Source organism: Peromyscus californicus, unplaced genomic scaffold (genome assembly GCF_007827085.1).
Source record: "Peromyscus californicus insignis strain IS unplaced genomic scaffold, ASM782708v3 Scaffold_19__1_contigs__length_69161282, whole genome shotgun sequence".
NCBI lineage: Eukaryota > Metazoa > Chordata > Mammalia > Rodentia > Cricetidae > Peromyscus > Peromyscus californicus.
In genome coordinates this window covers 39,990,161-40,007,087 of record NW_026294491.1, presented here as the reverse complement: position 1 = coordinate 40,007,087, position 16,927 = coordinate 39,990,161, and positions in this window count along the sequence as shown.

The window sequence follows — 16,927 nt, the reverse complement described above, 5'->3', positions numbered from 1 at the left end:
CCAGATCTCCAATTCCATTCAGCTTTGTTGACTGCAACACACTTCTTTCTCTTGGGCTGGTTCCATTCCCTGTGAGCAGTGCTCCTCAGCAGGTATCCCCAAATTCTGGCATCTCTGACATCTTGGGTTCTCCAAGGAAATCCAGGTTTCAACTTCACAGTTTCAAGCAATGGCCTCTCTACTCTACTAGGCCTCCATTCAGGGACACCACTGAGACATGCATGGCCTCAGTGGCTTTATTCCATAACTCCTTTCTTCTATCCTTAACTCTAAATCCAGGACCATGTGGCTGAAGCTGCCAAGTTCTGCTGCTCGCTCTGGCTGGGGTATGGCCTGCTCATTCAATTACATCTTCACCAGTTTTCTGTCTTTCACTACCTAAGCTTGGTTGTCCTGAAGCTTGCTCTGTAGACCAGGCTGGCCTCAAACTCAGAGATATGCCAGCCTCTGCCTTTCCAGTGCTGGGATTAAAGGTGTGCTCTACCACACCTGGCTCTAAGCTTTTCTTTAGTTCCTTTTCACAAGTTGGAAAATTAGCTGGGTGGGATCTTGCCCTGAGGTCACCACTCCCATTATTCCATTTCTTAATTCATTTATCTACTTGAACACAGAATTTAGCTTTATTCCACTTCCTGGTGCCCTTTTTCTCCTCAAAAATTTACTTTTTTGTAATTTGCCCTGTTTGGGTTACTCCTTTTCATTATAACTCTTCATTAGAGTTACCACTAATACCCACATGACAGAGTCTATACTAGATTGTTTTGAGATTTCTCTGTCAATGGAATTAATCCAAAAGTCACTTTAGCCTCAGACAGACTCTTTGGCCAAGGGCAAAAGGCAGCCACTTCCTTCACCAAAATACCACAAGAATGATTTCTAGGCAACATACTAAAATTCTCCTCTGAAACCTCTTGAGCCAGCGCCTGACATTTCAAATCATTATCAGTCTTCCATGCTCCTACTAGTATAGACCATTAAGCTTAACTTAAAACATTCAACTGCTTTTGTAATGCACAGTCCCAAAGTCCATATTACTCTAAACAAAAACAGTCAGGCCTATCACAGCAATACCCCAGTCCCTGGTACCAACTTCTGTCATAGGGCTTTTATTGCTGTGAAGACACACCATGGCCATGGCAACTCTTATAAGGAAAACATTTTATTAGAGTGGCTCACTTACCGTTTCAGAGGTTCAGTCCATTATTATCATGGCAGGGAGCATGGTGGTGTGCAGGCAGACATGGTGCTGGAGGAGTAGCTGAGAGTCCTACATCTTTCAGGCAACAGGAAGTCTACTGAGACACTGGGTGGTATCCTGAGTATAGGAAACCTCAAAACCCACCCTCACAGTGACACACTTCCTCCAACAAGGCCATGTCCACTCCAACAAAGCCACACCTCCTAATAATGTCACTCCCTATGACATTATGTGGGCCAATTACATTCAAACTACCACATATCCCAAGTCAATATTCTCAGAACTGTTACAGAGCAGGGTAGAAATGACAGGCCAGGCTTGTGAGAAATCAGAACTCCAGAGATTTTGTGGCAAAACTCCAATGACATTCCTGACATAACAACCAGAAAGAGACTAAAAGACCAGTTCAGTGCTGTCAGCTTCCCGTTGGAGACGTGAGTTTTATTTAGGGTCTTTCCCAGCCCAGAGAGCTATAATATGGGACACCTTAGAGACTCATGCAGTTGTGACCAGGGGCTCGTAAGCTACAGTGTCTTAGGTTGCAAGTTCCGTTTGTTATTCTCTGTAACTGAGGTTTTCTGTAAAATCTTCATCTATCACTAGCCTTAGCCTCAAGTGGCTACCATTGTCCCCGAGCTGTACCAGAGTCTCTGTTAACATCGTCGGTTTTCCTTGCTGGTGGAAAAGTGCAGCCTCTTTCTCACATTTGAGTTTGGGACCGGCCCTCAGTAGCTTTCTAGTATTTACTATCCATTCTTGCAATGCACATTTGTAAAGAGTTTTCCACCCCTCCCCCTCTTCTTGAAATACCGTTCCCTCCACAGACCTTTCCCCCCAGTACATAAAAAGGGGGAGAGGGTTATTCCTGTGACTTAAAAAAAAAAAAAGCTGAGAGATGAAGCATCATATTTAAAAACATATTTAAAAACTCTGGGACTTGAATCCTAAGCATGTCACTATTGGCCTTGCAGTTTGGATGAGTTAAATCTTTTTGTCCTGTGTTGGTTGGTTTTAGGGTAACCTGACACAAGCTGGAGTCATTTGGGAAGAGGCGACCTCGGGTGAGAAAATGCCTCCATGAGATTGGCCTGTGGGCAGGTGGCCGAGGGTAACCTGGGCTAGCCAGAAGGAGTCTGCTTCATATTCTGCCTTGACTTCCTGCCCTGACTTCCCTCAGTGATGGAGTGCAACCTGAGAGTTGTAGGTGGACTTGAACCTCATTTCCCCAAATTGCTTTGGGTCATGGTGTTTTTATCACAGGAATAGAAAATTTAACTGAGACACTGCCTCAATCTCTGCCCCACCTCCATACTCCACAAACTGTCCTTTCTAAATGGGTTAGAACTGTGCTTGACACATGGAAACTGTTACATGAGTCTTGAACTGAATCATTAATGAGATTAACTGAATCGTTAATGAGATCTAAAGCATGAAGATTTGGTTTAAGTAAAACACTGGGGCTTTGATAATGAAAGCAGTCATAACAAAAACATGGTTAACAGGAAGGCAAAGTGCTGTCAAAGCTGCCAAGATCAGTGTGATTCTTAAATATGCCAAGGCAAAGTAAATCTTTCAGACAATTTCTAAGGGGTATGTGCATTTTAATTGGTTGGTCTGTTGGCTGGGGACCTAGGATTGTTACCAGGGAAACTGGGGTTTTCCTTCTTGGGTCTTAGTCTCATTAATAAGTTTCTTGGAGAACACCATTAGAAATAGAGACAGAGATAGCTCATTAAGAAAAGAAGGGCGCTCCCAAGAATGAGTGTGGACTAGTGAGCTGAGGACACAGCAGAAACACATGCTGCCATACGGGTAAAGATCACACACAGTCCTCTCTTCTATGCTTGTATTTTGAAGACTTTTTCATCCAACCTCTGTTCTAAGAAGCCCAGGTGAGGAAGGCTTCCAGTCTTTTGCAGGCTGGCTTCTTTTCTGTATTAATCTTGATGTTTCAGCTCAGGTTCCTAATCTCCTGCTGCAGGTTCACTCGACTGCCTACCCCCAAATCATAGGCTTTACTTCAGGTGTGTATGGTTGCCCACAGAGAAGTTCATGTTCTGATGAGCCCTCTCAGGGCCCCAGGAACCAGGCTGGCCCTCCTTAGGGCCTCTTCTTACCACGTCCCTCAAACTAGGATTCCTCCAGGAAATCCCGTGCTCAGGTACCAGAAGGAGGATTATCCTGTCCCTATGTGTGTTTCTTTCCCTAAGTTGCAATATTGCTGAGAAAAAGAGAGAGACAAGTTCATAGTTCTCTCTCTCCCCAGTTTCAGCCCAAACTAAATAAATTTGTGTTTCCATTTCTCTGTATATCACATCATTTTCTCTTAAGAGAGTGAGTATTTGAACCCAGAACAAGCTCCATGTGCCAGGCTGTGGGTTTCATTCTGGTGTTCCAGTTCAGCTTCCTTGTGTTTACTATGAGTATAAGCCTCTCTGTGTGTGTGTGTGTGTGTGTGTGTGTGTGTGTGTGTGTGTGTGTGTGTGTGTGTGTGTGTAGGCCAGATGTCAACACTAGGTGTCTCCCTCATCCACTGTCCACCTTGCTGTTTGAAGCAGGGTCTCTCACTGAACCTGGACTTTACCAGTTAGAGCAGGCTGGCTGGCCAGCAGCCCTTAGGGTCCTCCTGTCTCTGTCTCCCCAGCATTGTGACTGTAAGGCACACTGGGATCACACTGGGTCCCCATGCTTGTGTGGCAAGCATGTCAGAGTGAGCCATCTTTCCAGGCCCCCAAGTCAGGCTTCTCAGAAAACTTCATCTTAGACTTTCAGTGACACACAGCCTGCTCTGAAAGGCCATTTCTCCTGTCAAGTGAGGATTGTTGAGAGTGTCTCTCCATGACTAGATTAATCCTGAACCTGGCACCAGACTTGTCAGTCACAGATGGTGGCTAGGGAGCCGCCTGTCCCAACCCCATCAATGATTTGGGGGAAGGCTAAGTAATGGGCCTGCCTAGCCCCAGATTTCCGAGTCAGACCTTCATGTTCTGCAGGTGAGCCCTGCACTCCCTATCCTGTGAGGTCCATGCCTGGGAACTGCCACTCTGCCTTCTGTTCAGAGCAGGGTGGGCCATTTCTTTGTGCAGAAACCCTCTGGGATCAGCCAGCATGAAGACCAGTGCTCAGGGGTGGTCATGATAGTTCTCATTGCTGAATATCAGAACTGCAGACTCTGGGCCTTTTCTAGCAACCTTGGTCAGCCATGGCAGCGAGTGTGCAATCCCTGGATCCCAGTGACGGACACATCCCAGCCTTTGCTCTTCTTACCTTCTTTACCTCACCTGGCCAGGGAGACTGCGCATTTCTCCATTTTCAATACCTCAGCCTCCCAAGACTCATTGAGCAAATGGCTCACGGCGCCATCAGGATTCAGGTGGCACCTGAATGATCAGAGAAAAGGCCTCTCTCCTGGCCTGTTTTATGTCAGCAAGGACTGGGACATATCCTTCCAGGGGCTGGGAGTACCTGGGCCAGGCCACTGTACTCAACAGCAGGGCTATCTGTTCCCCTGGCAGGGCCACAGGACAACGCAGTTGGCTGTTGAGGTCTGAAGAGCAATGCATCTTTATTTGTTGGACAAAGTGGCCCGCTCCCTTGGGCTTAGTAAACACTAAGTGCTGACTGTGAGTTGGTGTGTACGAGCTCCCCCCAAGTCACAGATGCCCAGCACAGTCTGACCCTCTGCAGACAGCCCAGGAAAAGGCATCAAGCGCATGCTATTCCACGGAGGACCGCACGAGGGGGCTGTAGCCCAGCGGAAATGAAGGTGACTATGCAAATGCCACGGGGTGGAGGCCGGTGCAGCTCTGTGGCCGCTGATTCATTCCCCAGGCCCACTTCCCTTGGGCCCTCACTCGGATGAGTTTACAGCAGAGAACATGAACTTACATGTTCTCCGGTTTTGTGGAGTGGAGGAGGAAAGCTTGCAACATCTTCTAGGAGAGTGCCTCTTGGGAGAGAGTCACAACCTAGACTCTGCAATTCTAGGACACAGGCACAGGAACTGATTCACGTGGTCAGGTTGGGGGAGTCTGTGCAATCGAGGAGTCCTTCGGTCAGGGTGTCACTCCAGGACAAGATCATTCACACAGATCAGCTAATCACATTGTTAAGTCCCCGTCAGATTTTCAAGGCTAATCACATTGTTAAGTCCCCGTCAGATTTTCAAGTTAAAAAAAAAAGCCCCATCTCACAAAGATCGGTTGGCAGAATGCTTGCCTAGTCTGCGGGAAGTCTTAGGTTGGGTCTCCATCCAGCTCCTCATAGAGCTGGGTGTGGTGGTACAGGCCTACAAGCAAGCCAAGGAGGCAGAAGGTGAAGGCAGCCAAATCAGAAATGCAAAGTCATCATCGACTACCTAGGGAGTTTGAGCTAGCCTGGGCTACGTGAGACCCTCCCCCCCATATGTGTATACACACACACACACACACACACACACACACACACACACACACACACACACACAAGCCCTGCCTTAATTGTTCAGCGGGCAGACACCGTGACCTCACCATAGAATGACAGAGATTATGGAAGAAACACCTTGATGTTGACAAGGCTACCCCACCGTGAACCGGCAGACAACTCTACACTCCCAATGTCCCCGCAAAGGGCTTGTCAGAGCCCAAACCACTGGTGCCACCGCTGCCACCATGGCACTGCTTCCCCGTTCTGGAAGTGTTGAGCATCTTCCTCTGGAACCATGTTTAGTCAGAGACAAGAACACGCACGCATGCTACCACCTCCTACCTTCTCTGCCTCACTCAATGAGATCATGGGAATGGTGAGCCTTGGGCTGGCCACTCTCTCCCTTCCCAGCCTGAGCCGAGGCTGCACGCCTTCAAAAGGGTGTGACAAGGCAGAATGGGAAATCACTGGAGTTTTCAGCGGGTCACACTTATTTCAAGGAAAGGCACCAGGCACTCACCCTCACGCATCTCTAGAGCCCTCCCCTCCATCCCCCAGGCTATCGAGACCCAGCTCCACGTTGCAATACCACCCAGCTCCTGAACTTTCAGGCCTATCCCTGTGTGGGTGAGCAGAGTAGTAACACACACACACACACACACACACACACACACACACACACACACACGCCCAAGACAGAAAGACAATACCTGGACCTGAGGGTGGATGAGGATGGAGACAACCTTCCTAGGAAAAGCCGTGGAGCAGAAGGGCCCAAAGCTGGTGTTATGGTGCAAGGAGACACTGTGTGTAGAGAAGCAGACAATGAGAGCTGATGGGTTTCAAACACCAGCTGGCACGGGCCCCCAAGGTGTGAATCTCCCTAAGAGAACCTTGCCTAGGAGGTAGCCTGGCTGGGGTTGGGGGAGGGCAGGCATGGACACAGCAAGACAAGACGCTGAGGAGAAGCCAGGGGTCAGCCAGAGGATGTGGGTACAACTGAGGGAAAGTGTAGTCGGAGAGTCCTGTACGTGCCCAAAGATGTCTCCTCCCTAGCCCTCACCCCACTTTCTGTAGGGGCCACCATGACAGACATCGTGGACTCTCCCCTGTCACTCTGTCCATGGCCTGCAACTGAGCTTACCTTCATGGGCCTGGAAACAGTACAAAGTCCCAGGACCGCTGGCTCCTTCTCAGCTTTAACCTGACAGTGAGACGTGCTATTATCTTTTTTTTTTTTTTTGGTTTTTCGAGACAGGGTTTCTCTGTGTAGCTTTGCGCCTTTCCTGGAACTCGCTTTGGAGACCAGGCTGGCCTCGAACTCACAGAGATCCGCCTGCCTCTGCCTCCCGAGTGCTGGGATTAAAGGCGTGCGCCACCACCGCCCGGCTATTATCTTTATATTTAAACTCTACTTCCTTTTTATTATTTTTTAAAATTAATTTGTTTAGGGTGTGTCTTAGTTACTGTTCTATTGCTGTGAAGAGACACCATGACCAAGGCAACTGTTATAAGAGAAAGCATTTAGTCGGAGGCTTGCTTACAGTTTCAGATGGTTAGTTCATGAGCATCACGGCAGGGAGGCATGGGGCTGGATCTGCAGGCAGAGAGAGAGAGAGAGAGAGAGAGAGAGAGAGAGAGAGAGAGAGAGAGAGAGAAAGCAAGACTTGAAACCTCCCAGCCCCCACCCCCAGTGCCACACCTCTTAATCCTTCCCAAACAGTTCCACTAACCAGGGACCAAGCATTCAAACATGTGAGCCTATGGGGACCATTCACATCTAAACCACAATTAGTATACCGAATAATATCTTTTAAAACTTATTTATTACTGATTCAGAATCTCCCCCACAGCAATTTCCCTTGAATTGAAGCATTCCACTCTGGAGGGAAGCTCATTAGACCCAGGAAGTTCTAAAATGAGGCTCAAGAACAACTCTATGTTCAGGAGGTCCTTTCCCTCCCCAAGGTTATAAAAGCAGTAAAGACAGCTGAGAAGAGGAGCCTCTCCGGCATGTACAAGTATCTGCAAGATGTGCACTGAGCTCCAGACTTCCAGCTTTGTGAGATGTCAGCCATGCTGGGTAGCCTTTGGTGATGCAACTGCCTTTCAGTCACTTCTTATCAGTCACGCTTTACCCATAATCCTCTAAGTGACCCCCAATAAATTCACTGATTCACCAAATTGGACTTTAGTGGTATCATTACTTGGTTCTGTTTTCAATGATCTGTCTTGGGTGAGTAGGCCTTGTTCATCGCTCCCTAGGGATAGTGTCACACAACAGGTCTCCTGTAGACTAGGCTGCCCTCAAACTCCCTCCCGATGGACTTCTGGATGACCTTGAGCTCCTGATCTTCTGGCCTCCACCTCCCAAGTGCTCAGATTACGAAACTAGCCAAAACAGTCGATCCCTTGTCACTTTGACAAATAAGCACATCACTATTAAAGTATAACCTTCTCTTTATCATTTATCCCCAAGATTTCATGTTAATATCACAATACAAAACATTGTTAACCCTAAAAATCCCATAATGTGGGGCTGCCTGGAGCATCTACAGGCCCCCTGATGCCATGCAGCTCAGGTGGGCAAAAGACACCTACAGGCAGCCTGGGTCCTCTCCATCCAGCCTGCCTGAATCATCCACATGCCCGCCTGGCACCTTGTGGCACCAGGCAGTTGGGTGCCAATATAATGAGCAAGTATATGGTGGTGAAATGGGAGAGAAAGAGAGGCAGAATGGTTCATGTGCTGTGTCTAGAGGCAGTTTTGAAGAATCGAGAGCTGGGGGAAATGGGCTGATGTTGGCGGCCTGCTTGCCACCCAGGAACAGGGTGATGTCCAGGCCTGAGCTGCTACTGGGGGCCACATCTGGGTCCATGGCCCTGCAGCAGCTAGGGTCTGTGTTGATGTCCATGGCTTCAGTAACCACCAAGGGCCGTCCAGATGACCAGGGTCTGGTCAAACACCTGAGTCCATGTTGGTCTCCAAGGGCCATGCTTCCACTGGGACCATGCTAATCTGGATGGCTTGTGCTGCCACCCAGGGCCATGGGTCACCTGATGTCATCTGAGTCCAGGCTGTGGCGAGGGGCCATATCTTGGTCCATGGCCCTACCTCAACCATGGTCTGTGTTGATGTCTGTGACTCCTGATACCACCGAAGGACATGTACATACCAGGGGTCTGGGCTGTCGCCTGAGGCCAGGTAGAGATTTGAAAGTCATGCTGCAGCCAAAGCCACACAGATCTGAGTGACCTGCACTGCCACAAGGTGCCATGGTGATGTCCGGGTCAGGGATGCAACTGAAGGCCATGTCTCTGTCTGTGGCCCTACTGCAGCTAGGGTCTGTCTTGATGTCTGTGGTTCAGGATATCATCGAAGGCCTTGCAGATGCCAGGGGTCTTGGCTCCCACCTGTGGCTATGTTGGTGTCTGAGAGCCTTGCTGCCGTGGGGACCATGCTAATCTGAGTGGCCTGCACAGCTACACGGGGCTGGGCTGGGCTGCTGCAGTGGGCCATGTCTGGGTCTGTGGCCCAACAGCAGCCAGGGTTTGGGCTGATGTCCATGTCTCAAGTTACCACAGAGGGTCATAGGAACCATGCATGCTGAAACCAGAGGGCCATGCTGAGCCAGCCCTGTCCCTCACTGGCCCCAGGATAGCTGGCTCTGCCCCTCAATGGACACTGAAACACAGATGGCCCCATCCCTTACCACAGGCCTGGGAGAGCTGGCCCCGATGGTAGGGGCCTAGGAGATCTGGCTCTGGCCCTCACCTGAGGGGGTGGTCCCAATGGCCTGGACAGACCAGTTCAGCTACCACCCAGACCCACATCCTGGGCCTCGGGTTGGCCCACCCTAATATCTACCCCACCTATGACCTGCTGGAGTGTGCGAGGGGACTGGTCCTGTAGAATGATAACTGAAATATCTCTATGACTGGGGCAACAGCAGATATCTGAGAGGAGTTTGATGAGGGCCCAGTGATGATGGTATACCAGAAACCAGAGACCCTGAACCAGACCAATGACTCATCGCGATGAACATTTGCAGGAAGGACTGATTGGACAAAAGGGTACACTGCATGGCACATCGCAGCTACACTGCATGGCACGTCGCAGCTACACTGCATGGCACGTCGCAGCTACACAGCATGGCACGTCGCAGCTACACAGCATGGCACGTCGCAGCTACACTGCATGGCACGTCGCAGCTACACTGCATGGCACGTCGCAGCTACACTGCATGGCACGTCGCAGCTACACTGCATGGCACGTCGCAGCTACACTGCATGGCACGTCGCAGCTACACTGCATGGCACATCGCAGCTACACTGCATGGCACGTCGCAGCTCCCGATGCCGCTAGGATGAGTGAAGAGGTGTTGGAGAGATGGAGGAGTGAGGCGGGGTTTTTGTTTGTTTTGTTTTTAATTAATTTTGGGAGCATATTGCAGGGGTGAGGAACAGATATGGAGGGACTAGGAGGTGAGTGGGGTTTATGATGTGAAATTTCCAAAGAACCAGTAAAGAATTATGCTTAAGAAAAGATCCCATGTTTTTAAAATAATTCACTTTCAAACTCTGAAGTCTCCTTAAAATATCCAGTGTCTTAATTAATTAAATTATTTTTAATTATTTTATTACTATTTTTGTGTATGTGTGTGGGTGTTTGGTCTATAAGTATGTCTGTGCACTGTGTGCATGCCTGGTACCCACAGAGACAAGAGTAAAGCATACAATTCCCCAAATTGGAGTTAGAGGAGGCTGTAAGCCATCATGTAGGTGCTGGGAATTGAACTCTAGTCCTCTGGGAAAGAAACCAGTGCTCTTATCACTGAGTCATCATTCTAGCCCCAATATCTAAAGTTTCTTAACTACAGGTTGTCATAAAATCAAAAGCAATTAAATGCTCCAAGAGGAGAGAACCAGTGCATAGTTACAACCATACTTAACCAGTGCATAGTTACAACCATACTTAACCAGTGCATAGCTACAATCGTACTTAAGCAAAACTGTAAGTCCAGCCATGTAAATAGCTGGGACAATCTGAAATTCAGTCATGAGCTTCTGGGTTCCAGATTTTTTTCAATGGGAAAGAACAGTTTCTTCAACAATTCACCTGGAGACAGTGGGAACTCCACATCAAAATGAATACATTTGAATCCTTTGCCTCATGCATGTACTGAAAAAAAAATAACTCTAGATTAATGACACACATTGAAGCTAAAAGTCACAAAATCCTTAGAAGAAAAGCATGAGCTAGATCTCCATTACTTAGTAATGAAGACAAGGGGGATCAGTTCTTCCTCGACATACAGAAAATAGATTGACTGGGGACTGGAGGTGGTACCTGGTAGGCAATTAGGAGGACTGGAATTTGGGTCCTCAGCACCCCCACAAAAGTCAGGCACAATACCAGATGTCTATAATCCCAATACTAGGGGAGTTGGGGCAGGGACAGGTGTACACCAAGAACTCACTGGATGGCCGACTAGCTTAGATGAATTGAGCTCCAAGGAAACCCACGGCATGGTCTCAGGCTTGGATGGGACAGCTCACAGGCACCCTCTCGCTACTCACCCTTGCTTGATTTGGTGTGAGGTGCCCTCACCAGAGCAGGTGGCAAAGCCTCCACTGGCTGGGAGCCTGGGCAAGTAGATGTGGGTGTCTCTGGATGTGGCTACACCTTGGCTGACCACCATGCCTGTGGCTCCTCCCCTTAGATCTGTTTGCAGAGATACGGACTGGGATTCCATCTACCTTCAAGATTCAAACATGGCTCCTCGAAGCTCTGCTTGCCCTTCGATGAAACACCCACCAAGAGGAGGTTTGAACAGGAGTGGGCACTGGCCGAGACCTCTCCAGAGGCAGTTGTTACTTCATGCCATCGGAGGGAGTCAGCGGCCTCAAGAAACGGGTATAGCCTTCCCCAAGGCAGTTGTTATGCAAGCAACACTGATTTTCCTCAAGACCCATGCCCAGTGTAATGGTTAATATTGGTTGTCGACTTGGTAGGACTTAGAATCGCCTAGGAGAGAAACCTAGGGGTATACCTGGGAGGGACTGTTGAGATAAGGCCAGCCTCTGGGCACATCTTGAGGGATGATTGAGATAACGCCAGCCCCTGGGTGCACCTGTGAGGGAGTCCCGGGATGATGATTATGAGGTAGAAAGATCCAATTTAACTGCAAGCGGAGCAACTCCATGAATGAAGGGAATGGTTCAAAGCAGCAAGCTAGCAGAGCCAGAAGGTTCACTGCTCTCGCCTCTTCGGCTGTGGATGTAATGTGACCAGCTGCCTCACGTTATGCTACCGTGATTTCCCTGCCTTGGTAGTCTACACTCTCTGTGAGCCAAGAGAAAGGCTTCCTCTCAGAAGAGATTCTGTTGGGGTGTTTTATCACAGCGCTGAAGAGAGGAACAGACACACCCACTACCCTCTTAGTTTCTAGATCTAAAGGGCTCCAAGTCCAGCAGGTCTGTAGAGGTGGGGTGCAAAGTATGACCCAGGAGGAGGTGCACCACGCTCCCAAGGAACTCCTGGAGATGTGCCTTTTACATAAGTACAAATCCAGGGGACACATGTCGGGGAGTATACTAAGGACAGGGAAATGGAAGAAAGGACATAAAAATGAATTAATTACCTAAATGTAAAGCACTTAACTTAGGCCTAGAAAGAAGTACAGTGGAAATTACATGATATTTGGTTTAATGGTCATTTCTCAGCTATGATCCCAAAAGCACGGACAACAAATGAAATCCTGGATAAGCTGGACTTCATCAACACTAAAATGTTCATGTCTCAAAGTAGCCACCCAATGTAGCAAAAAGCAACCCACGGAACGGGAGAGGACACTTGCAAACCAGGTGTCTGCTACGTGATACACCTTCAGCACACATGCTTCATAAATTCTCACAACTCTACAAGAAAGCCAAACAGTCCCATTCAAAAGCAAGCAAAGAAATAAAAAACTAAACAGCAAGAAAAGAAAATATGTGAAGCACATGAAAAGATGTTCAATGGTATTCGTCACCTAGAAACTGAGAAGTTTTGAAATAGGCTACTGCTTCACACCCAGGAGAACGGCTACAATTAACACACACACACACACACACACACACACACACACACACACACACACACACACACACACATACACACACACACACACACACACACACACACACACACACACACTGACCAGCAAACAACTAGCATTTGTGAGATTGTGGAGATACTGGAACTCCTATGCCAAAAATCACGTCTGTCTACTTTCCAGCCAAAGGACCGGCTTCACCTTTCCCCCGAGCTCCACATTCCAATGAGAAGGAGTAGCATATGCTCTTTCCTTTACTGTGACCAAACACCTGATCTGAGTCACCTCAAAGGAGGAAGTGGTGTGTATTGTGGCTCACACTGTGGGAGTACCGTCCACCGTGGCAGGGAAGCCACAATGGTGTGAGTGTGCGGCAGCGGGCTTCATTATACCCATAGTCAGGAAGCTGAAAAGGAAATGCTGGTGTTCAGTTCCTTTCCTTCTTTATATCCAGTCCAAGACCCCAGTCCATGCAGGTATGCAGCCCGCAGTCCAGGAACTCCCTCACAGACCTGCTTATCTCCTAGGCAATTCTATATCCTGTCAAGCCGACACTCAATATCAACTCTTACAGAAAAGAATCCACTTGCAGTACATGCCTTTTCCGATGCCTCTTATCCTCACTTAATTCTTTCAATGGTTCACCTGGTTTTAGAGATATAGAGTTTAAGTGACTTGCCTGAGGACACATGGTGAAGGGATATAGAAGGAACAGAGTGGTCCATGCTCCTTTAGTGTCCGGAGGACCTCATGTCTTTCAAGAATCCACGGATAAAGGTCTCTAACAGTGAGACATTAGCCACTGGGAATGCATAGAGATATTTGGGACGATAGTCCTCCTGCCCAAACTTCCTCTTGGTGGGTGTTTCATGGTGGAACAAACAGAGTTTCTGTGAGCCACATTTGAATCTAGATGGTAGGTAGAATCCCAGGCTCTCTTCTCTGCAAAAGAACAGGTCTAGGCAGGATCTAAGGGAGGGAGTCACAGGCATGACAGTCAGCCAGGGCTTGGCCACATCCAGACACACCCACCTCCACCTGCCCTGGCTCCCAGCCCAGGGAGGCTTTGCCAAACCAAGCAAGAGTGAGTGGTGGGAGGGTGCCTGTGAGCTGCCACACCCAAGCCTGAGGCCACACAGTGGGGCTTCCTTGGTTGCTTTATACATAGAGCCATCCCTTCCCTCTCCCCTCCAGCCCTCAGGCTTACTCCAACACATGGAGACCACAACATACCACACACACACACACACAGAGAAAAAAAAACATGAGCATTCATGCACACCACACACATCACACACACATACCCACATCAAACATGCACACATCTGCACACCATACAGCACACATGCACACACACATACATCACATATACACATATACATAATACACATACATTATACACACACACACACACACACACACACACACACACACACACACACACACAAACACCACACCACACCACACACTAAGAGCACATACTGTTACACTTGCATTTATACATGTCACAAACTGGCATGTATCTATCTTGTGTGTTCACATGAGTGGCAGCTATCTCAGGCTTGGATCCAAGACTACACATAAAAATCAACAGAAGCTATCGTGAGTAATATTAGCTAGCCACAGGACCTATCTGTAGGTGATGGTGCCTGACTAACAGCTCTCAGTTTGCACACCCTGTGATGGTTAAACCTGGTGGTCAGCGTGTCTGGATCTGGAATCAAGGCAAGTTGCTGAGCACATGTAGAAGGGATTTTCTTGGTTTTGTGGCATCTTCCTGTGGCAGCCCAGATGGAAAGAAGCGGAAGAAGGAAGCTCATGCTTTTGCCTGCTTGCTTCCCCTCTTGCTGGCAAGTTCATCTACCCTGTTGCTGCTGCTCCTGCTGCGGCGGGATTCCTTTGCTGATGTTAGAACCCAGCTGTTCTAGTTTGCTTTTTGCAGCTGTCATATAGCACTGACCAAAACCGACATGGGGAGGAAATGGTTTATTTGGCTCATAGATTACAGACCATCATCGATGGAAAGGAAGCCTGGCTTGCTCCTTGCATCTGCTTAGCTAACTCTGTACAACCACAGTGGACCAAGCTCTCCTCCATCAGTTGGCAGTCAAGAAAATGCCCCACGGCCATACCCATAGGCCAATCTGATGGAGGCAAGTTCTCAATGGAGGCTCCCTCTTCACAGAGGACTCTAGCTTGTGTCATGTTGGCAGCATTTAGCACCAGCTTCTCTGGGCTTCCAATTGGGACTGGAGACCAGTGGCTCTCCAAGAATCTTCTAGGCCTTCAGTGACATATTGGCACTAGAGGTATTCTGCCTTCTGGATTGAGAGGTTCTTGGTCTCTCCCACGTGAGACAGATATTGTTGAACTACTCAGACCATATCCTGTGAGCCAATTTAATTAATCCCCCTTTAATCTGTATTCATTCTTTCAGTTTGTTCCTTTGAAGAACTCCAATATAGACCCCCACTTCTGTGGGGATGGGGTGGGCTAGGCTGGGGCCGAGGAAGGGGAAGGAGAGATAGTGAGGGGTGAGCTGCTGTTGGTTGATTTGGTTTGAGTGGGAAATGTCCCCCATAGACTCATGTGTTTCAACATTTGGCCCCCAGCTGGGGGTGTTGTATGAAAAGGTTGTAGAGCCTTGGGGGGCAGGTGAGACACCTCACTGGAGGAACTGGGTCGTTGGGAGCAGGTCTTCCTTCCTTCTGGCTTTATAGTCGCAGCCCAGTTCACTCTGCTTCCTGGCTGTGAATGCAATGGGACCAGCTGACCTCCTGCTCCAGGCCTTCCTCGCCTGCTGCCTTATTGTCTCTGCCATGACAGACTGAACCCGTCAATTTCTGAGCCAGAGTCAGCCTTTTCTCCCTGAAGCTGCTTTTATCAGGGTATTCTATCATAGCAACAGGGAATTTACAACAGAGTAGCGGAGCCCCTGGGGAGGAGGGTGAGACCCCCAAAGGCTCTTTCAGAGAGTTCCCTGATGCTCCGACTAATACTCAAGAATCACATGGTACATCTCTGTCTTGGCACTCAGTGAGTGTCAGGAGCATCCTTTGCCAGAGACACAGACACATTTGTGTCTTTGCACAATGAATTCATTTAATTACAAAACATTTACAAACTACGTCAATTTCATTACCTGCAAATTGCCAAATAGCAGCAATTTCCCTTGATGGGCGGCCAAGGCAAACACAGGCTCTTCGCTCCAATCTTAATTACGAATATTAACTCTTAGATCACACGTTACACATCATGTAATAACTATATTTCTATGTATGTGTATACGTAGGCTATAGAATGGCTACAAAAACATTAAAGAGGCCTCAGTAGCAGAGTTTGAGTTTTAAAAAGCCTTATCAGAGGCAGAAGACACACACACACACGCGCACGAGCACACACACACACACACACACACACACACACACACACACACACAGCCAAGCTAAAGAGTCAGAGTCAAGCCTCAGCAAAGGCAGGTTGCAAGACCTGGTTCCGATAGATGAACAGTGGCCAGGCAGACACCAATTCAAGTAGGCTGTATCTGCAGAAGGGGTCAAGCTGGGACAGTCAGGAGTCCCCTGCCTGCCAGTCCCTCGATGCACACACAGAATGTCAGACGACAGACTGAAAGGAGCCCTCACCATGGCAGTGCTGGACATCACCTTTGCAGTGTTAGGAGTTCAGGTCGCACCCTTCCTCAGCCTGGAATGCTCTGCGAGTTCTCAGGCCTGGTTTCCCTGGAGGGTTTGAAAACGTCCATGTGCCTATGTGGTTCCCTCCTGGTCAGCTTTCTGTTGCTGCGATAAACACCACGACCAAAAACAATTTCCGGGAGAAAAAAGTTTATTTCACCTTACAGCCTATAGCTCATCATCATCAAGGGAAGTGAGGGCAGGAACTCAAGTTAGGAGCCAGCAAGCAAGAACTGAAGCAGAGGCCGTGGAGGAACAACGCTTACTGGCTTGCTGCCCATGGCTTGCTCAGTCTGCTTTCTTGTAGCCCCCAGGACCACCTGCCCAGGAGTGGCACCGTCCACAGTGGGCGGGATCCTCACACAACAATCATTAACCAAGACAATACCCTACAGACTTGCCCCGGGACCAATCTGATGGAGGCATTTTCTCAAGTGAGGTTCCCTCTGCCCAGATGACTCTGGTTTGTGTCAAGCTGGCAAAAAACTCTGTGGTACAGGTTCCAATCTATTGTGGTAAGTCTATTGGGAGAC